This window comes from Haliotis rubra, unplaced genomic scaffold (assembly GCF_003918875.1).
Source record: "Haliotis rubra isolate DU_JTF1 unplaced genomic scaffold, ASM391887v1 Scf1946, whole genome shotgun sequence".
Classification (NCBI taxonomy): Eukaryota; Metazoa; Mollusca; class Gastropoda; order Lepetellida; family Haliotidae; genus Haliotis; species Haliotis rubra.
Genome location: NW_025765943.1, coordinates 55,563 through 77,736, shown reverse-complemented (window position 1 = coordinate 77,736; position 22,174 = coordinate 55,563). Strand labels below are relative to the sequence as shown.

The window sequence follows — 22,174 nt, the reverse complement described above, 5'->3', positions numbered from 1 at the left end:
TCGTCTTCTGCTTGCTTTCGGGTACTTCTGACAGAAAATACACAAGGTCCAGTCCACTGTACCCCCGGAGTAAAGAGCAGTATCCTTCATCTGAAACACCAGTCTGTTTATTTCGCTTGTGAAGCATTTGACTGTTCCTTGGCAAGCCTTACATTTATTTTCCATTAATTTGCGTATGCCAGCTTCGTATATACCGCTGGCTACGCATACTACCGCTAGCTACGTATATACCGCTAGCTATTATATGTACCGCTGGCTACGTATATACCGCCCCAGCTACGCATATACCGCTGGCTACGTATATACCGCGTATATACCGCTAGCTACGTATATACCGCTAGCTACGTATATACCGCTGGCTACGTATATACCGCAAGCTACGTATATACCGCTGGCTACGTATATACCGCTACCTACGTATATACCGCTGGCTACGTATATACCGCTGGCTACGTATATACCGCTGGCTACGTATATACCGCCACTGATGACCTATCCTGGTACACACACACTGCACCTTTTTGAATAAAAGTACAAGCAGTGCGCCAACAAACCTAAACTCTCTGGCACAAAGATTCCTAAAACCAAATATGTGATAGCAAAGTCTTTTTAGTACAGCCTCGATCCTTCAGTCATAGTAATGGCTTGTATGCATATACTTCTGCAACTTTCGCCTTTCATCTTCATACTATGTATTTGACACATTATCGGATAGGGTTCCCACCTGTTCCTGTGATTTCCTGAACTGTTCTGTGGGTAATTATGTTGCTAAAATCATGAATCAACCTCATTGCATGAATGAAAGCAGTTTCATTTGATTCATTTGACATGCATGTGAAGCAGTATAAAAGCATTCGTGTGGCATACATGTAAAACGCCTATCGCATCCCGTCACACTCATTAACCTTTGAAGTAATTATGCACTTATTATGCAAATTTTGTGATCTAAACAGTTTGCCTGGAATATAATTCTGTCAACAAAAGGAAAACATTCAGCCTTGCTTTGCATTTTTTTGCTAAAATGCTTGTAAAAGTAGCTCTTCACGCAAAATCTAAAGTCGCCCATAAGGGAAATATTTGCAAAATACAATTTTTTCCTTCAGCATTTCCATGAAATCCAACATTGTGAAATCCTTTTGGTAACATTATTAATCAATATATTGTAAAAGAGTTCATTGTATGGATGGAGAACGATAAATAAAACACTTTTTTAAAAATTTAAATTTTGCACTCATTGACCTTTGACCTCTTATTTGTGACCTAATTAGGCATTTTGAGCTTAGCAAACAACAGATTCGTATTCAGCACGAAAACTACCCTAGAAAATGCTATTTGCTGGCTTTTACTCAAAATGCCTCATGCATCATTAAACTCCACATTTCTTAGAATTTGACTAGACGATAAGCGGGTAAAGTTGTGACAGGCGCTGACAGTCTAAGGGAGATAATTTAAGTTACCTTAGAATTAATGCCGACACTATCATTGAGTTGGGATATATTAATGTTGCACGGCAACTGGTAAGTAAATCTACATTATTGAAGCAGTTTTGTACATCTCACCAGGATATCTGGTGGTTTCAGATTATGTTGATGTACAGATATTGTAGAAACAGCCGTTTTGCGTCTGGTTACAGAATGTATGTTGTAAGAGGCTGTGCTGAAGTTTGATCTTTCAGTTGGGGGAATGTCCAAAATGATGCATGTCTTGGGTGTTTATTTTGTTGTCGACCAACGGCTTGGTGCTGACAAATCTAATGATGCAATGTTGTTGCTGATAATGAACAAAGAAAACACAGCGCCTCACATATCGCCATCGTATTGCTCCTCTGAGTGTTGACATTATCCACACACTGCCACCTGGATCCATTGTCTGCGGCGGAGTTGATCCTGAGAGTCACATTGTGTTGTGTGGCATCACAGCTCACATTGACCCGACCTGACAGATACTTGAAGACACGAGGGTTGGATACACTGGGACTGGTGGAACCTTGTGTTGTGGAGAAGACTACTCTATCATTTATGCTCCACTGTCTGTCTTGTCCCACAGTTGTGTTTCTGCTGCAGATCAGGGTGAACAGTTCTCCATCTGTCACTGTCATGGGGGAACTTGTCAGGACTAAAGAACCTGATAAAAATCGCACATGAAAAAGATGTCACAATCTTATTAAACCCGGGGACAAAAATAAGTTAGTAAGTATAATGTGATGTACAAAAGATAAGGATTACTCGTATGCTGTTCTGCATTACAAGTAAAGACATTTCCCCATGCCGTTAATGTCATCCCACGACTATCTGTTTTAGTCTTCCTGATTGAAGGTTATTTCACCTTCTCGAATGTTTCTGAGTACATAGACATTCTTTCAATATTGAGACATGCTGATGAATTCATAGCTGCAGAGCTAAAGTGAGTGAGTGAGTTTAGTTTTATTAGAGTGAGTGAGTTTAGCAATATTCCAGCTATATGGCGGCAGTCTGTAAATAATCCAGTCTGGACCAGACAATCCAGTGATCAACAGCACGAGCATCGACCTGTGCAACTGGGAACCGATGACATGTGTCAACCAAGTCAACGAGCCTGACCACCCGATCCCGTCAGTCGCCTCTTACGACATGCATATGCATTGGTTACTGAAGGTTCATTCTGACCCGCATCTTACACGGGTTTGCAGCGCTAAAGACGTTGATTTAGTTTTCTGTTACATTAAATCCGAATCGGGATTCGAACCCACTACCTTCAGAAAGTACTCAATGATGTATTCCGAAATACAGCATGTGTTACATCTGACCACTTCCTGAAAGGCACTGTATATTGCATCACCGTTGTTGTGACTGACTGACTGAGTTTGGTTTTACGCCGCTTTTAGCAATATTCCAGCAATATCACGGCGGGGGACACCAGAAATGGGTTTCACTCATTGTACCCATGTGAGGATTCGAACCCGGGGTCTTCGGCGCCGTTGTTGTGAGTCGCATTAACACGACACTGCAAACATTGGATTGGAAGACTATTCTGCATGAAGAACATATGCACAAGAGTAAGTAGTTTATATTACGATACAAGTATCAGGTAGCTAAACGCATATGTCAGGAAAATACTATTCCGTTTAACGAGCACCCACCTACGTGTTCTGTGAAGCCAACGAATGTCAGTAGCATCAGTCGTGAAATCCGATACATGACCATCATACAATCAGCGTGGTCCGTCTGTAAAATACACAGCAGTTGCTCATCCATTCTGTTATTCTACATATTGGTGACCTAGGCAGTTCCGATATTCCAGGACAGTGTCACAGTATGCACTCTCTTCTCTTAATTTTCTCTGAAATAACGTTCTTTGATGTCAGCGTCTAAATCGCGTACTTTATATTACACATCTCTATCTCCCTGAGAGTAAACCTGTGTATACGTGTAGCAATGACACATCACCCTGTAATCACTGTGTCGTTTATATTGACAGTAAACAAGATGTGTGTACACATGTAACGGATACTGATTAGGTGCAAAGGTATGTATTTTCTCCAAGCGAAAAAAAAAGCACTCATTCCTATAAATACTTTGATACGTTGACCTAATGTAAATGCCAGAATACCTTCGAAATATTCCAGAATAATGTGCCAAGCAGTGACTGAGTGAGTATGGTTTTACGCCACTTTTAGCAATATTCCAGCAACATCACGGGACACCAGACACGGGCTTCACACATTGTACCCATGTGGGGAACCGAACCCCGGGTCTTCGTCGTGACGAGCGAGCGCTCTGGCCACTAAGCTACCCTACCGCCCCTTGTACAAAGGAAGTGAGATGTAGGGATTTGTCCGGGTCAGTGTCACCATCCTCATCTAGCACTGCAGTGATGACCTATCTACAGATAACAGTATTATCCTTACACCCTGTAAACAGTCGAACATCGTTGTGTTGAAGTTGAAGAAACACGTAAATTCGTCGAGTTTCACAAGGTTCAACACAACATTAAATAATGGCTGAAACAAATTCGGAGGCATTTACTTCGAAACAACCGTTGGTTTCATACATCAAAGTTCCACACAGCAGTGTTTATCTGTACTTCAAGAGCTTCGTGTCAACAGAGTTGCATTAACCTGTGTATGTACATAACATGGGAGGCGTCCCGGGGTCTCCGTGGCGTAGTCAGTAAGCTATCCGTCACAAGATACGATAATGTTAAACAGTCAGCTTGGTAATTATTTTCTCAAACAAGGAAGTTGTTGTTGTTACGCACTCACCACTTGACACATTACAGTGCACATATTATGACGCTATCATTATCAGCGTATACACCCCTCTGCCATCTTCACTCACCATCTGCGGGAGTACAACAGGCTAACTTTCATCTCATCCTCGATAATCTCCAGGGTATACGTTACGATAACTCTCCAGTGGAGATTATCGAGGATGACTTTCATCTATGCGAGATCATTTCAGCGGTCTGATGAGTTTTACTTTCATTCCTTGGTTCTGTTAAGGTGTAAGGGTCAGACGCTATGTGCTCGGGTTCCCGTACCTCTTCACAGAACTTTAACGTATACCTTCCCTTAATCACATTTTATTAAAATAGTTTGTAAACTTGATAAGTAACACAATGCACCAATGTTTGTTGTATGTTATGTAAAAGATTAACCAGTTAGGGCTTTCCTCAGAGATACCATTTGGTGTACAGGACAAAAGAGCTTTGAAAATCACGTGAATGGACCACTGAAAATCAGTGCTGACACCAAGTGTTCGCGAAAAGTGTAGGTATGCCCTGCCCTACTGGTAGCAAATGCCATTGTTACGGCATCCCCCTTGTAGTCTCTCTGTGTGAATGTCAATATAGAAGTACAATGTATGCGTTTCACATTACAGTACTTACTTATCTTAGCCTGGTGGACGGGTACTCACCTATGCTATCTGTGCAGCCTACAAGGAACACGAGACGGAAGACAACTGTGTCAACTGAAGTTTCCTCTCCTCACCGTCAGTGTTGACAACACCAACCAACAGTCCGTATAGCATATGGACACACCCCACATTCATAGCAGCTACTGTGACAACTGAAGCTTCCTCTTCTCACCGTCAGTGTTGACAACACCAACCAACAGTCTGTATAGCATATGGATACACCCAGAGTGATAGCAGCTACTTTGTCACTCACAGTTTGCACACTAGAGCTGCGCATTTCTCGAGTCACAAGGTATTGTAAATAGTAACTAGAGCGTGCATCTCTCCAACCCGGAAGTACGTTCAATGATTTAGGCTCAACACGACCGGGATGCGGTGTGATCTACCCACTAATATGTGGGCATGTTAAAGTCATGTTGCATACCATTCACAATTTCATGCCAAACCTCTCTCTCTCAGTCTCTCTCTGACATCGACAATGCCAGTGAATGGTAACAAACTCCCACCTCCTAACCCGTTATCTACTTGTGCGAACCAGTTTTAGTCCTGTGGATGACAAACCTGTGTTACACAGGGATGTGTAGTCTGTCTCACAGTCCCTGAACCACATTATTTTCCCTACTGCCTAGCCCTCTCTGCAGTGCTAAAGCCCTAAGTGAAGCAAGTCTAGATTTCCTCAGGTTCAGGTTCAGGTTCTGAATCTCTGGTCTCCCTAGGGCTCCTTTTGAATTTAAATGGGCTTGGCTGGTTTGTTACTATCAAAATTATATATATTCAGAGACTAAGCATTAGTCTAAGGGACGTGCTGCGATCCCCTCTCGTGCTACGAGGTGAAACAGTGTGAGCACCCAGAGTGTACTTTAGATGAACCAGTAACGCATACTCCTCTGAAGTCTTAGTAACAAATGTATCAATGAACGAATTGTGTTCCACCCTCGTTTAAGCCTGGTTGTTACATTTGTTTGAGTGGCATTCTAGAAGTTGGTGAGTGAGTGAGTGAGTTAATATTTAACGTCACATCGGCAATATTTCAGCCATATCGTGACGAGAACATTTGATATTGATATAAAATATATGTATGTTATAAAACACCTGCCGACGAAGGACAGTAAAACAACTAGAGTATCACAGATATACATGTAAAACTAGTAATTGGATCTAAAACATTTTAACCACAGGGGACAACACAATATAAAAATTGGCTATAGATCACCAACAACTGAAAGTAGGTCACCATACTAGGGTCCATGAGGACTTACAGTACCTTTGCTACCTGCATGGACCCTAGTTGGATTTACACCATCCCTTCAGCCGCTGGTGATTGTAGGATAATTTAGCCAAAATCTAAATGAACGAAAATACTACGTTTAAAAACTTGGTATGTGAAAATTCTACTTTGGAAGTTTTGGGACTTACGTACCCTCTCAGGAGGACCTAGAAGTTGGTGGTATAGAGATGACAAAACTTTAGGGATAGCATATGCTTGAAAACGGTAAAAGAATCTATACCAAAAATAAAGAAGTTGATCATCCATAACGTTTCGTCATCTCTGGCTGCTACACTTGGTTACAGAGAAAGTCACAATGTAACTGTAATTGTGTTGACATGAACAGGGAATACTGTATTCGTGGGATACCATAGAAGATAAACGAGTTCCGTTAACACGGTATCTAATGGGTGGGTGTGTTAGTTTGATCACCCAATTCAAATGACACATGTAAATATGAAGAGCAATGTCTGTTTGTTCTAAGGAAATACGTCGTCATATGAGCGAAATATTCTCAAGCACGACGTAAAACCCAATTTCACCTCACCTCGCCTCTAATGAAATACATGTACTGTTGCAAATCCGGTAGCGTATGAACATTGATATGTACTTTTCAACGTTTGTTAAGTATCACGTTTTGATGATATCAAACAATCATCCAGCAGATAAAGATTAAAATATCCCGGTACACGATGATAGGTAACCCCTACTGGACCTCAGTTTCAAGAGGAACGAGCTGCAGATCGCCTTCTCCCGACATCCTGTCTCCCAACAACTGTTCAGGTTTGTTACTTCGTTATGTAACGTCGAAATCAGCAATATTCCAGCTATATGGCGGCAGTCTGTAAATAATCCAGTCTGGACCAGACAATCCAGTGATCAACAGCATGAGCATCGATATATGCAGTTGGGATACGATGACGTGTGTCAACCAAGTCAGCGAGCCTGACCATCCGATCACGTTCCTCGCCCCTAACGGAATGCATGGGTTGCTGAAAACCAATTCTAACCCGGGTCTTCACGGGTTCCAACAGCGCTACAGGAGCCCAGCAATGAAGAGCGAGACAATCATCCATTGGCAATCGGAGATGATGGCGCCTGGATATAATCTTGTGTGTTTTGAAATATGGGTCTGTTTCTGTGATTTGCTGACGTTTCAATTTCGGTCAGATACTTTAATTTTGACATGTCATCTGAGTGATTATTGCTCACATGCTGTTTGTCATTGTCATGTCAGACCACAGACTTCACGCCATGTTGACTATGGTTATCTCAACACATACACTCGATTAGATTATTTCCTTAAAAAGGTCATCAATAACATAGAGAAGCATACGCTCAAACATGGACGATGTGAACATGTCTGTACATCTAGTGGTGGTCCGATTAATTGAAATAATCGAAGATTGGTCGCAGTGACTAAACGACCAAGCAATCGATCATGTTTTCTCATGATCGAACACAAACAATTCTTGAAACACTTGTTTTCATAAACAATATTTTTCACAAGGTTGTTTTTGTCTGTTACATTTCATAAGCACTACAAGCTCGTTTCAAGTCATGATTGAATTTATCTTAAAGACTCCAGAAATTTATGCTCCTGGCATACTAGTCATCCTTTAAAGAAGTGAAATTTTGCCCAAAACACCCCAAAAGAACTACATGTTTTTTCCTTATATTTATGTGCATTAACAAACATTAATGACGCTAACCAAATTTTTTCGATGATTGATCGGTTGTAATAAACCAATCATTATGAGATTTTAACCAATTCCCAACGCTAGTGTACACACAATAATCAAGGGTTCTTTGTTCTATTACGCCCATTAATGATTTTATGAGCACTTCAGTCAGTTTACCCTAATAGAGTTACCTCCCCCGGTGGGACTCTTCCGGAGGAGATAGACTTGTGATCCCTCACAACATGATGTCGTCTGCTTTCTGTAGCTCACATTTAGGAACCATATTAACCAAGGTTAGGCAATTACATAGTCCCCACAGTGTAAGTTTTATTCCCTTTTATCTCTGTAAGGTTTTTGTCACTTTCACTATTACTTTTAGTCAGGAAATGAGCATTAAATGTAATTTTAAATGTTTTGAACTTGTTCTGTGTTTTGGCTCCATTAGTAGAGGTTACACATTTTTACTTCACTGAAAATATGATTTTATATTTGAATTCTCTCTTTATTAGTTATTGATGTAGGAATCATTTCCATGAGTTAAATGCATTCTTGTTTCATATTAGAATGTCTAAATAAGCTTAAACATTTTGTACAGTTTTATTTCAATGACTTTCTAAATTATCAAGTCATTACTGATTTTATTTACCCATTATTGTAGAACTAATTCCATCTTTTTATGTCCATTTCAGTCTTTTATACAAGACTGAATAACTGGTCACTGTACATTCTTGCTATTAGGTGTGCAGTTATGACAGTAGCAAGGATCAACTTCAATATTTACGTTTAACTTCAACTAAAGATAGTTTAAGTGCATGGAACAGCTGCGATCACTCAACACAACGCCAAATAGGGCGGGTCTCCTAATCTCAGGTCCACATTCTGACGCTGCCCACATCCTCGCGGTGCATTGCTCGGTTTCCCAGACGCATCAGCAAGTTTATCCGGGAAGTGATGTCAATGTGACGGCAAGGGAAGAAATATTATCTGTATAACACTGCACTGAAATAGAGGATAATGTCAGTTACGACTTAAAGCCGAGAGCATCGACACCGTCAGTAAGAAGAAATAACTATCATCTAACACTATTGTTTTACAACAAAGATCAACCATATCACTCCTCACATCTCGGGTGTCTTGGGCGCCAAGTCTGAAGCCAGGTACACGTTTTATAAGTCCCGCCGTTTTATAAGTACCGCCGTTTTAACTGGTATTAGACAGTTCCATGTCAGGGACACCAGAAATGAGCTTCAGACAACGTACCTGAACATGGAATGTGACCTGGGCGTGGGAGGGAACGCTTTAACCACTCGGCCACCTCACCGCCTGACCAAACCACCAAAGCCTTGACACCAGATGAAAGGTGTGGATTCGAGGGTCTAAGAGATCAGTTCGGACATATGTACCCAAGTAGCGTCTGCCACATCTGGCCTACTAGTGTCATGTTGGGATGAACGTCGTTGTTTTCTGACGCTACACTCATGTCCCAGAAGTCCAGGTAATACACATAGTGTGGTGTCTCTGTACCTCCACGGTGTTCACTGTGTAGTGTTGTAGTAGGCCGTGCATCTTGTACCACGGTCTGTATTCACGTAGTATGGTGTCTCTGTACCTCCACGGTGTTCACTGTGTAGTGTTGTAGTAGGCCGTGCATCTTGTACCACGGTCTGTATTCACGTAGTGTGGTGTCTCTGTACCTCCACGGTGTTCACTGTGTAGTGTTGTAGTAGGCCATGTCTCCTGTCTGTATTCACGTAGTGTGGTGTCTCTGTACCTCCACGGTGTTCACTGTGTAGTGTTGTAGTAGGCCGTGTCTCCTGTTTGTATTCACGTAGTGTGGTGTCTCTGTACCTCCACGGTGTTCACTGTGTAGTGTTGTAGTAGGCCGTGCATCTTGTACCACGGTCTGTATTCACGTAGTATGGTGTCTCTGTACCTCCACGGTGTTCACTGTGTAGTGTTGTAGTCGCTTGTGTCTCCTGTCTGTATTCACGTAGTATGTTGTCTCTGTACCTCCACGGTGTTCACTGTGTAGTGTTGTAGTAGGCCGTGTCTGCTGTTTGTATTCACGTAGTGTGGTGTCTCTGTACCTCCACGGTGTTCACTGTGTAGTGTTGTAGTAGGCCGTGTCTCCTGTTTGTATTCACGTAGTGTGGTGTCTCTGAACCTCCACGGTGTTCACTGTGTAGTGTTGTAGTAGGCCGTGCATCTTGTACCACTCTCTGTATTCACGTAGTGTGGTGTCTCTGTACCACCACGGTGTTCACTGTGTAGTGTTGTAGTAGGCCATGTCTCCTGTCTGTATTCACGTAGTGTGGTGTCTCTGCACCCTCCACGGTGTTCACTGTGTAGTGTTGTAGTAGGCCGTGTCTCCTGTCTGTATTCACGTAGTGTGGTGTCTCTGAACCTCCACGGTGTTCACTGTGTAGTGTTGTAGTCGCCCGTGTCTCCTGTCTGTATTCACGTAGTGTGGTGTCTCTGTACCACCACGGTGTTGACGTACTGCCTCTGAGCCATGGCGTATTGGTGATCGACGTCCTCGTACGCTGATGTAGAGGCGTAAACGTTTGTAGTTTGGGCATCTGAGACAAATAACACTTCAAATGTTACTTCAAGTACAGAATGTATTTTATGACAAATTTTCGTTTGCGTCACTCGTGTCCTAGCATGTTTAGTGTACAAAGCATTCTTGTGTTTTGGACAGTCTTTCTCATTCTGTGTTTTTGTGACAGTCTAAGTCATTCTCGTTCTTGTTTTGTTGCGTCCACAGGGCGACGACAACGACAGTGACGACGCTGCCGAACACAGCACCGCCAACAGTTCCAGCTGCTACGTAGACGCCACTGGAGGAGGTAACACACGCTGTAAATGGGAAACAACAGTCACTATCCTTGGTCAAAATTCGAATTTTGTTAGGGCTCAGGGCTCACGCTACCAGAACAGAGTCGGAATTACAATCAGTGAACGGTTTCCCAACACGTGGACACAAATATCTCCCCTACGAATCTGTTGTTGTGCTGTATGAATGAATACTACAGACATTAATGACCATAACAGTGTTAAACTGAGTAGATGTAACATTGCTCAAACATACTACACAATCTAAACAATAAACATAAAACAACATGGTAATCGTTTAAGTGTATATACTTTATTTTTATAATGTATGCAATTTCAAACAATGTGAAAACGTATCGCTCCAGTTGTTTTAAGTCACTGCATATGTTTAACTGGTCAACTACACAACATGAAACAGTATATGTAACTCTGGTCAAGTTATACAACATTCTCGGTGTCTGCAATGATGCTTACTTCTGTGACAATCTTGTAGGTTGAGCTCCTGATTTCAGGAAGCGATATTGATAACTTTTAACACTTGATTCACTTTTCTAGTACTTTTTTTGTTATTATTATATGCCACATTTCTTTAGCACCCTATATGACCTACTTCCAGATCACTCTAAGGCGCTTCACAAGTTGTTTTCCCCTCGATTATCGGATGTCAGTCTCAAACGTCACATTGCATTATCAATCTCAACTCCCTGGGGCATCATACAACTCTTGCAGCCACTAGGCGCACCGAGTTAATGTGACTTTCGCATCTTTACTCGGTACCCATTCACAGCTGGGTGGACTGGGACACATAGTCACAGTACTTTGTCCAAGTTTACTGCACATTGCTGCACTCGCAACTAAGTGTTTGCACGTATTCATGAGGCCACCATGTGGTCATCTACCAACGGATTGGGTTGTTTAAGTACTGTACACTAGAGGTTGTGACAACACTGAGAGAGTTTGCACACAGAGTTGACTCCGAGGTTTTTACACCCGGTCACAGGTGGGCTCGATCCCGGCACCTCAAGCTCGTTGGATCACTAGCCTGGCGCCTTAGACAGCTCGCCCACCAAGCCCCACAAAATATGTTTTACTTGTCCAGCAGATCTGGGTTTTATCTGAAAGTAAAGCCAGCGTCCGTCACGAGCGTACCTGGACACTGCTGTGTCGTTGTCACAGGGGGAGTACTGATGGACATACTAGTGTCACCTGGGGGAATTCTTGACGCCAACGATGATGCTGCTGTTGTGGTTGTTGTAGAAACTGTAGAAACTGATGCAGAGTGTTTTGACTGGGGAACAGTCACATCTGAAGCAAAGGGGACAAGTTAATAAGTACCAAAAGGTTAAAACTTTCCGTCTTAGTCACATTCTGTTAGTGAGCGAGTGAGTGAGTGGTTTACGTCATTAAAGGTACAATGTCACACAATAGTTTGGCCTATATTATATTATTATTTCTTTTTAGAGAAGTGTGGTGTGATATAGTGCCTTATCACGGACAATAATAAGTTTCTGCCCTTTTGGCATCCCACAGAAATTTACTTTGTCAATGTGATAGCATGATTCGGCTGCTATTAAATCATTCTCGTCTATAATACGTACACAGACCTTGTGTGCATATTTTGCATTTGTGTACACTTTAGAATGTATTATTAGGGTAGAAACATGGCTCGTCTTCTGCTTGCTTTCGGCACTCTGACAGAAAATACACAAGGTCAAGTCCACTGTTGAAGTACCCCTGAGTAAAGAGCAGTATCCTTCATCTGAAACACCAGTCTGTTTATTTCCTTGTGAAGCATTTGACTGTTCCTTGGCAAGCCTTACATTTATTTTTCCCTAATTTGTGTATGCCAGCTTCGTATATACCGCTGGCTACGTATATACCGCTAGCTACGTATATACCGCTAGCTACGTATATACCGCTGGCTACGTATATACCGCTAGCTACGTATATACCGCTGGCTACGTATATACCGCGTATATACCGCTAGCTACGTATATACCGCTAGCTACGTATATACCGCTGGCTACGTATATACCGCAAGCTACGTATATACCGCTGGCTACGTATATACCGCTACCTACGTATATACCGCTGGCTACGTATATACCGCTGGCTACGTATATACCGCCACTGATGACCTATCCTGGTACACACACACTGCACCTTTTGAATAAAAAAGTACAAGCAGTGCGCCAACAAACTAAATCCTCTGGCACAAAGATTCCTAAAACCAAATATGTGATAGCAAAGTCTTTTAGTACAGCCTCGATCCTTCAGTCATAGCAATGGCTTGTATGCATATACTTTCAACTTTCGCCTTCATCTTCATACTATGTATTTGACACATTATCGGATAGGGTTCCCACCTGTTCCTGTGATTTCCTGAACTGTTCTGTGGGTAATTATGTTGCTAAAATCATGAATCAACCTCATTGCATGAATGAAAGCAGTTTCATTTGATTCATTTGACATGCATGTGAAGCAGTATAAAAGCATTCGTGTGGCATACATGTAAAAACGCCTATCGCATCCTGTCACACTCATTAACCTTTGAAGTAATTATGCACTTATTATGCAAATTTTGTGATCTAAACAGTTTGCCTGGAATATAATTCTGTCAACAAAAGGAAAACATTCAGCCTTGCTTTGCATTTTTTTGCTAAAATGCTTGTAAAAAGTAGCTCTTCACGCAAAATCTAAAAGTCGCTCCATAAGGGAAATATTTGCAAAAATACAATTTTTTTCCTTCAGCATTTCCATGAAATCCAACATTGTGAAATCCTTTGGTAACATTATTAATCAATATATTGTAAAAAGAGTTCATTGTATGGATGGAGAACGATAAATAAAACACTTTTTTAAAAATTTAAATTTTGCACTCATTGACCTTTGACCCCTATTTGTGACCTAATTAGGCATTTTTGAGCTTAGCAAACAACAGATTCGTATTCAGCACGAAAAACTACCCCAGAAAATGCTATTTGCTGGCTTTTACTCAAAAATGCCTCATGCATCATTAAACTCCACATTTCTTAGAAATTTGACTAGACGATAAGCGGGTGTGTTGTGACAGGCGCTGACAGTCTAAGGGAGATAATTTAAGTTACCTTAGAATTAATGCAGACACTATCATTGAGTTGGGATATATTAATGTTGCACGGCAACTGGTAAGTAAATCTACATTATTGAAGCAGTTTTGTACATCTCACCAGGATATCTGGTGGTTTCAGATTATGTTGATGTACAGATATTGTAGAAACAGCCGTTTTGTGTCTGGTTACAGAATGTATGTTGTAACAGGCTGTGCTGAAGTTTGATCTTTCAGTTGGGGGAATGTCCAAAATGATGCATGTCTTGGGTGTTTATTTTGTTGTCGACCAACGGCTTGGTGCTGACAAATCTAATGATGTAATGTTGTTGCTGATAATGAACAAAGAAAACACAGCGCCTCACATATCGCCATCGTATTGCTTATCTGACCGTCGAAAACATCCACACACTGCCACCTGGAACCATTGTCTGCGGCGGAGTTGATCCTGAGAGTCACATTGTGTTGTGTGGCATCACAGCTCACATTGACCCGACCTGACAGATACCTGTTGAAGATGTCAGGGTTGGGTGTACCGGGACTGAAGGAACCTTGTGCTGTGTACAAGACTATTGTATCATCTCTGCTCCACTGTCTGTGTTTTCCCAACAGTTGTGTTTCTGCTGCAGACCAGGGTGAACAGTTCTCCGTCTGTCGCTGTCATGGGGGAACTTGTCAGGACTAAAGAACCTGATAAAAATCGCACATGAAAGAGATATCACAATCTTATTAAACCCGGGGACAAAAAATAAGTTAGTAAGTATAATGTGATGTACAAAAGATAAGGATTACTCGTATGCTGTTCTGCATTACAAGTAAAGACATTTTCCCATGCCGTTAATGCCATCCCACGACTATTAGTCTTCCTGGTTGAAGGTTATTTCACCTTCTCGGATGTTTCTGAGTACATAGACATCCTTTCAATATTGAGAAGTAACTATACTAATAACATGCTGATGAATTCATAGCTGCAGAGCTAAAGTGAGTGAGTGAGTTTAGTTTTACGCCGCACTCGGCAATATTCCAGCTATATGGCGGCAGTCTGTAAATAATCCAGTCTGGACCAGACAATCCAGTACTCAACAGCACGAGCATCGACCTGTGCAATTGGGAACCGATGACATGTGTCAACCAAGTCAACGAGCCTGACCACCCTATCCCGTCAGTCGCCTCTTACGACAAGCATATGCATTGGTTACTGAAGGTTCATTCTGACCCGCATCTTACACGGGTTTGCAGCGCTAAAGACGTTGATTTAGTTTTCTGTTACATTAAATCCGAATCGGGATTCGAACCCACTACCTTCAGAAAGTACTCAATGATGAATTCCGAAATACAGCATGTGTTACATCTGACCACTTTCTGAAAGGCACTGTATATTGCATCACCGTTGTTGTGACTGACTGACTGAGTTTGGTTTTACGCCGCTTTTAGCAATATTCCAGCAATATCACGACGGGGGACACCAGAAATGGGTTTCACTCATTGTACCCTTGTGGGGATTCGAACCCGGGTCTTCGGCGCCGTTGTTGTGAGTCGCATTAACACGACACTGCAAACATTGGATTGGAAGACTATTCTGCATGAAGAACATATGCACAAGAGTAAGTGGTTTATATTACGATACTAGTATCAGGTAGCTCAACGCTTATGTCAGGAAAATACTATTCCGTTTAACGAGCACCCACCTACGTGTTCTGTGAAGCCAACGAATGTCAGCAGCATCAATCGTGATATCCGATACATGACCATCATACAATCAGCGTGGTCCGTCTGTAAAATACACAGCAGTTGCTCATCCATTCTGTTATTCTACATATTGGTGACCTAGGCAGTTCCGATATTCCAGGACAGTGTCACAGTATGCACTCTCTTCTCTTATTTATCTCTGAAATAACGTTCTTTGATGTCAGCGTCTAAATCGCGTACTTTATATTACACATCTCTATCTCCCTGAGAGTAAACCTGTGTATACATGTAGCAATGACACAACACCCTGTAATCACTGTGTCGTTTATATTGACAGTAAACAAGATGTGTTTACACATGTAACGGATACTGATCAGGTGCAAAGGTATGTATTTTCTCCAAGCGAAAAAAAGCCCTCATTCCTATAAATACTTTGATACGTTGACCTTATGTGAATGCCAGAATACCTTCGAAATATTCCAGAATAATGTGCCAAGCAGTGACTGAGTAAGTATGGTTTTACGCCACTTTTAGCAATATTCCAGCAACATCACGGCCAGGGACACCAGACATGGGCTTCACATATTGTACCTATGTGGGGAACCGAACCCGGGTCTTCGTCGTTACGAGCGGGTGCTCTGGCCACTAAGCTACCCACCACCCCTTGTACAAAGGAAGTGAGATGTAGGGATTTGTCCGGGTCAGTGTCACCATCCTCATCTAGCACTGCAGGGATGACCTGTTTACAGATTAACAGTATTATCCTTACACCCTGTAAACAGTCGAACATCGTTGTGTTGAAGTTGAAAAAACACGTAAATACGTCGAGTTTCACAAGGTTCAACACAACATTACATAATGGCTGAAACAAATTCGGAGGCATTTACTTCGAGACAACCGTTGGTTCCATCAGAGACCATATACCGGTATATGGTCTCTGGTTCCATACATCAAAGTTCCACACAGCAGTGTTTATCTGTACTTCAAGAGCTTCGTGTCAACAGAGTTGCATTAACTTGTGTATGTACATAACATGGGCGTAGTCAGTAAGCTATCCGTCACAAGATACGATAATGTTATACAGTCAGCTTGGTATTTATTTTCTCAAACAAGGAAGTTGTTGTTGTTACGCACTCACCACTAGATACATTACAGTGCACATATTATGACGCTATCATTATCAGCGTATACACCCCTCTGCCAACTTCACTCGCCATCTGCGGGACTACAACAGGCTAACTTTCATCTCATCCTCGATAATCTCCACTGGAGAATTATCGTAACGTATACCCTGGAGATTATCGAGGATGACTTTCATCTATGCGAGATCATTTCAGCGGTCTGATGAGTTTTACTTTCATTGCTTGGTTCTGTTAAGCTGTAAGGTCAGACGCTATGTGCTCGGGTTCCCGTACCTCTTCACAGAACTTTAATGTATACCTTTCTTTAATCACATTTTATTAAAATAGTTTGTAAACTTGATGAGTAACACAATGCACCATTGTTTGTTGTATGTTATGTAAAAGATTAACCAGTTAGGGCTTTCCTCAGAGATACCATTTGGTGTACAGGACAAAAGAGCTTTGAAAATCACGTGAATGGATCACTGAAAATCAGTGCTGACACCAAGTGTTCGCGAAAAGAGTAGGTATGCCCTGCCCTACTGGTAGCAAATGCCAGTGTTACGGCATCCCCTTGTAGTCTCTCTGTGTGAATGTCAATATAGAAGTACAATGTATGCGTTTCACATTACAGCGAGAAGTGTATTATACCAGTACTTACTTATCTTAGCCTGGTGGACGGGTACTCACCTATGTTATCTGTGCAGCCTACAAGGAACACGAGACGGAAGACAACTGTGTCAACTGAAGTTTCCTCTCCTCACCGTCAGTGTTGACAACACCAACCAACAGTCTGTATAGCATATGGATACACCCAGAGTGATAGCAGCTACTTTGTCACTCACAGTTTGCACACTAGAGCTGCGCATTTCTCGAGTCACAATATATTGTAAATAGTAACTAGGGCGTGAATCTTTCCAACCCGGAAGTACGTTCAATGATTTAGGCTCAACACGACCGGGATGCGGTGTGATCTACCCACTGATATGTGGGCATGTTAAAGTCATGTTGCATACCATTCACAATTTCATGCCAAACCTCTCTCTCTCTCTTTCTCTCTCTCAATGGTATATAACACAATGCTTTCATTGCTGCTTTTACAACACTAGTGCAGTTCCAAATGTTTGTACTACAAACAGTAAGAGTTGTTAGAAACGTGCAGATTGCAATTTTGAAAAGCATATTTCAAAAAGGTCAGTCAATGTTGATATTGACATCGACAATACCAGTGAACGGTAACAAACTAGACTGACTGTCCCGCTCATAATCACCCTTTATCTACTTGTGTGAACCAGTTTCAGTCCTGTGGACGACAAACCTGTGTTACACGGGGACGTGCTGCGATCCCCTCTCGTGCTACGATGTGAAACAGTGTGAGCACCCAGACTGTACTTTAGATGAACCAGTAACGCATACTCCTCTGAAGTCTTAGTAAAAAATGAATCAATGAACGAATCGCGTTCCACCCTCGTTTAAGCCTGGTTGTTACATTTGTTTGAGTGGCATTCTAGAAGTTGGTGGTATAGAGATGACAAAACTTTAGGGATATCATATGCTTGAAAACAGTAAAAGAATCTAAACCAAAACGTCGCCATTGTGAAAATAAAGAAGTTGATCATCCATAACGTTTCGTCATCTCTGGCTGCTACACTTGGTTACAGAGAAAGTCACGATGTAACAGTAATTGTGTTGACATGAACAGGGAATACTGTATTCGTGGGATACCATAGAAGATAAACGAGTTCCGTTAACACGGTGTCTAATGGGTGGGTGTGTTAGTTTGATCACCCAATTCAAATGACACATGTAAATATGAAGAGCAATGTCTGTTTGTTCTAAGGAATACGTCGTCATATGAGCGAAATATTCTCAAGCACGACGTAAAACCCAATTTCACCTCACCTCACCTCTAATGAAATACATGTACTGTTGCAAATCCAGTAGCGTATGAATATTGATATGTACTTTTCAACGTTTGCTAAGAATCACGTTTTGATGATATCAAACAATCATCCAGCAGATAAAGATTAAAATATCCCGGTACACGATGATAGGTAACCCCTACTGGACCTCAGTTTCAAGATGAACGAGCTGCAGATTGCCTTCTCCCGACATCCTGTCTCCCAACAACTGTTCAGGTTTGTTACTTCGTTATGTAACGTCGAACTCAGCAATATTCCAGCTATATGGCGGCAGTCTGTAAATAATCCAGTCTGGACCAGACAATCCAGTGATCAACAGCATGAGCATCGATATACGCAGTTGGGATACGATGACATGTGTCAACCAAGTCAGCGAGCCTGACCATCCGATCACGTTGCTCGCCCTTTACGGAATGCATGGGTTGCTGAAAACCAATTCTAACCCGGGTCTTCACGGGTTCCAACAGCACTACAGGAGCCCAGCAATGAAGAGCGAGACAATCATCCATTGGCAATCGGAGATGATGGCGCTTGGATGTAATCTTGTGTGTTTTGAAATATGGGTCTGTTTCTGTGATTTGCTGACGTTTCAATTTCGGTCAGATACTTTAATTTTGACATGTCATCTGAGTGATTATTGCTCACATGCTGTTAGTCATTGTCATGTCAGACCACAGACTTCACGCCATGTTGACTGTGGTTATCTCAACACATACACTCGATTAGATTATTTCCTTAAAAAGGTCATCAATAACATAGAGAAGCATACGCTCAAACATGGACGATGTGAACATGTCTGTGTACACTAGTGGTGGTCCGATTAATTGAAATAATCGAAGATTGGTCGCAGTGACTAAACGACCAAGCAATCGATCATGTTTTCTCATAATCGAACACAAACAATTCTTGAAACACTTGTTTTCATAAACAATATTTTTCACAAGGTTGGTTTTGTCTGTTACATTTCATAAGCACTACAAGCTCGTTTCAAGTCATGATTGAATTTATCTTAAAGACTCCAAGAAATTTATGCTCCTGGCATACTAGTCATCCTTTAAAGAAGTGAAATTTTGCCAAAAACACCCCAAAAGAACTACATGTTTTTTCCTTATATTTATGTGCATTAACAAACATTAATGACGCTAACCAATTTTTTCGATGATTGATCGGTTGTAATAAACCAATCATCAATTATGAGATTTTAACCAATTCCCAACACTAGTGTACACACATTAATCAAGGGTTCTTTGTTCTGTTACGCCCATTAATGATTTTATGAGCACTTCAGTCAGTTTACCCTAATAGAGTTACCTCCCCGGTGGAACTCTTCCGGAGGAGATAGACTTGTGATCCCTCACAACATGATGTCGTCTGCTTTCAGCAGCTCACATTTAGGAACCAATTAACCAAGGTTAGACAATTACACAGTCCCCACAGTGTAAGTTTTATTCCCTTTTATCTCTGTAAGGTTTTTGCCACTTTCACTATTACTTTTAGTCAGGAAATGAGCATTAAATGTAATTTTAAATGTTTTGAACTTGTTCTGTGTTTTGGCTCCATTAGCAGAGGTCACACATTTTTACTTCACTGAAAATATGATTTTATATTTGAATTCTCTCTTTATTAATTATTGATGTAGGAATCATTTCCATGAATTAAATGCATTCTTGTTTCATATTAGAATGTCTAAATAAGCTTAAACATTTTGTACAGTTTTATTTCAATGACCTTTTAAATTATCAAGTCATTACTGATTTATCTAGCCATTATTGTAGAACTAATTCGATCTTTTTATGTCCATTTCAGTCTTTTATACAAGACTGAATAACTGGTCACAGTACATTCTTGCTATTAGGTGTGCTGTTATGGCAGTAGCAAGGATCAACTTCAATATTTACGTTTAACTTCAACTAAAGATAGTTCAAGTGCATGGAACAGCTGCGATCACTCAACACAACGCCAAATAGGGCGGGTCTCCTAATCTCAGGTCCACATTCTGACACGCCCACATCCTCGCGGTGCATTGCTCGGTTTCCCAGACGCATCAGCAAGTTTATCCGGGAAGTGATGTCAATGTGACGGCAAGGGAAGAAATATTATCTGTATAACACTGCACTGAAATAGAGGATAATGTCAGTTACGACTTAAAGCCGAGAGCATCGTCACCGTCAGTAAGAAGAAATAACTATCATCTAACACTATTGTTTTACAACAAAGATCAACAATATTACTCCTCACATCTCGGGTGTCTTGGGCGCCAAGTCTGAAGCCAGGTACACGTTTTATAAGTACCGCCGTTTTATAAGTATAAGCCATCTTCCATGGTATTAGACAATACCATGTCAGGGGACACCAGACTCAGAGCTTCAGACAACGTACCTAAATATAGAATGTGACCTGGGCGTGGGAGGAACGCTTTAACCACTCGGCCACCTCACCGCCTGACCAAACCACCAAAGCCTTGACACCAGATGAAAGGTCGTGGATTCGAGGGTCTAAGAGATCAGTTCGGACATATGTACCCACGGTAGGCGTCTGCCACATCTGGCCTACACGGTGTCACTGTTGTAGTGTTGTAGTCCAGGTAATACCGTCTCCTGTCTGTATTCACGTAGTGTGGTGTCTCTGTACCACCACGGTGTTCACTGTGTAGTGTGTACTAGTGTGTTCGCTGTTGCAGTAGGCCGTGCATCTTGTACCACTGTCTGTATTCACGTAGTGTGGTGTCTCTGTACCACCACGGTGTTCACTGTGTAGTGTTGTAGTAGGCCGTGTCTCCACTGTCTGTATTCACGTAGTGTGGTGTCTCTGTACCTCCACGGTGTTCACTGTGTAGTGTTGTAGTCGGCCGTGTCTCCTGTCTGTATTCACGTAGTGTGGTGTCTCTGTACCTCCACGGTGTTCACTGTGTAGTGTTGTAGTAGGCCGTGCATCTTGTACCACTGTCTGTATTCACGTAGTGTGGTGTCTCTGTACCTCCACGGTGTTCACTGTGTAGTGTTGTAGTAGGCCGTGTCTCCTGTCTGTATTCACGTAGTGTGGTGTCTCTGTACCTCCACGGTGTTCACTGTGTAGTGTTGTAGTAGGCGTGTGTCTCCTGTTTGTATTCACGTAGTGTGGTGTCTCTGTACCTCCACGGTGTTCACTGTGTAGTGTTGTAGTACGCTCTGCCTCTTGTACCACTGTCTGTATTCACGTAGTGTGGTGTCTCTGTACCACCACGGTGTTCACTGTGTAGTGTTGTAGTAGGCCATGTCTCCTGTCTGTATTCACGTAGTGTGGTGTCTCTGAACCTCCACGGTGTTCACTGTGTAGTGTTGTAGTAGGCTGTGTCTCCTGTCCCTGTCTGTATTCACGTAGTGTGGTGTCTCTGTACCACCACGGTGTTCACTGTGTAGTGTTGTAGTAGGCTGTGTCTCCTGTCTGTATTCACGTAGTGTGGTGTCTCTGTACCTCCACGGTGTTCACTGTGTAGTGTTGTAGTAGGCCGTGTCTCCTGTACCCTGTCTGTATTCACGTAGTGTGGTGTCTCTGTACCTCCACGGTGTTCACTGTGTAGTGTTGTAGTAGGCCATGTCTCCTGTCTGTATTCACGTAGTGTGGTGTCTCTGTACCTCCACGGTGTTCACTGTGTAGTGTTGTAGTAGGCTGTGTCTCCTGTCTGTATTCACGTAG

General features: G+C 42.0%; 2 long non-coding RNA genes across 2 annotated transcripts; both read right to left on the bottom strand.

The window, feature by feature from the left end:
- Positions 1-2,037: 2,037 nt before the first annotated feature.
- Positions 2,038-5,219, bottom strand: LOC124274816. The gene is made up of 3 exons (XR_006898039.1): positions 4,896-5,219; positions 3,119-3,203; positions 2,038-2,124 (listed from the first exon to the last, which is right to left on the bottom strand). It is a non-coding gene; the product is annotated as an uncharacterized LOC124274816 (long non-coding RNA).
- Positions 5,220-14,281: 9,062 nt separating this feature from the next.
- LOC124274815 lies at positions 14,282-17,530 on the bottom strand. The gene is made up of 3 exons (XR_006898038.1): positions 17,268-17,530; positions 15,456-15,540; positions 14,282-14,457 (listed from the first exon to the last, which is right to left on the bottom strand). It is a non-coding gene; the product is annotated as an uncharacterized LOC124274815 (long non-coding RNA).
- Between the last annotated feature and the right edge of the window lie 4,644 nt (positions 17,531-22,174).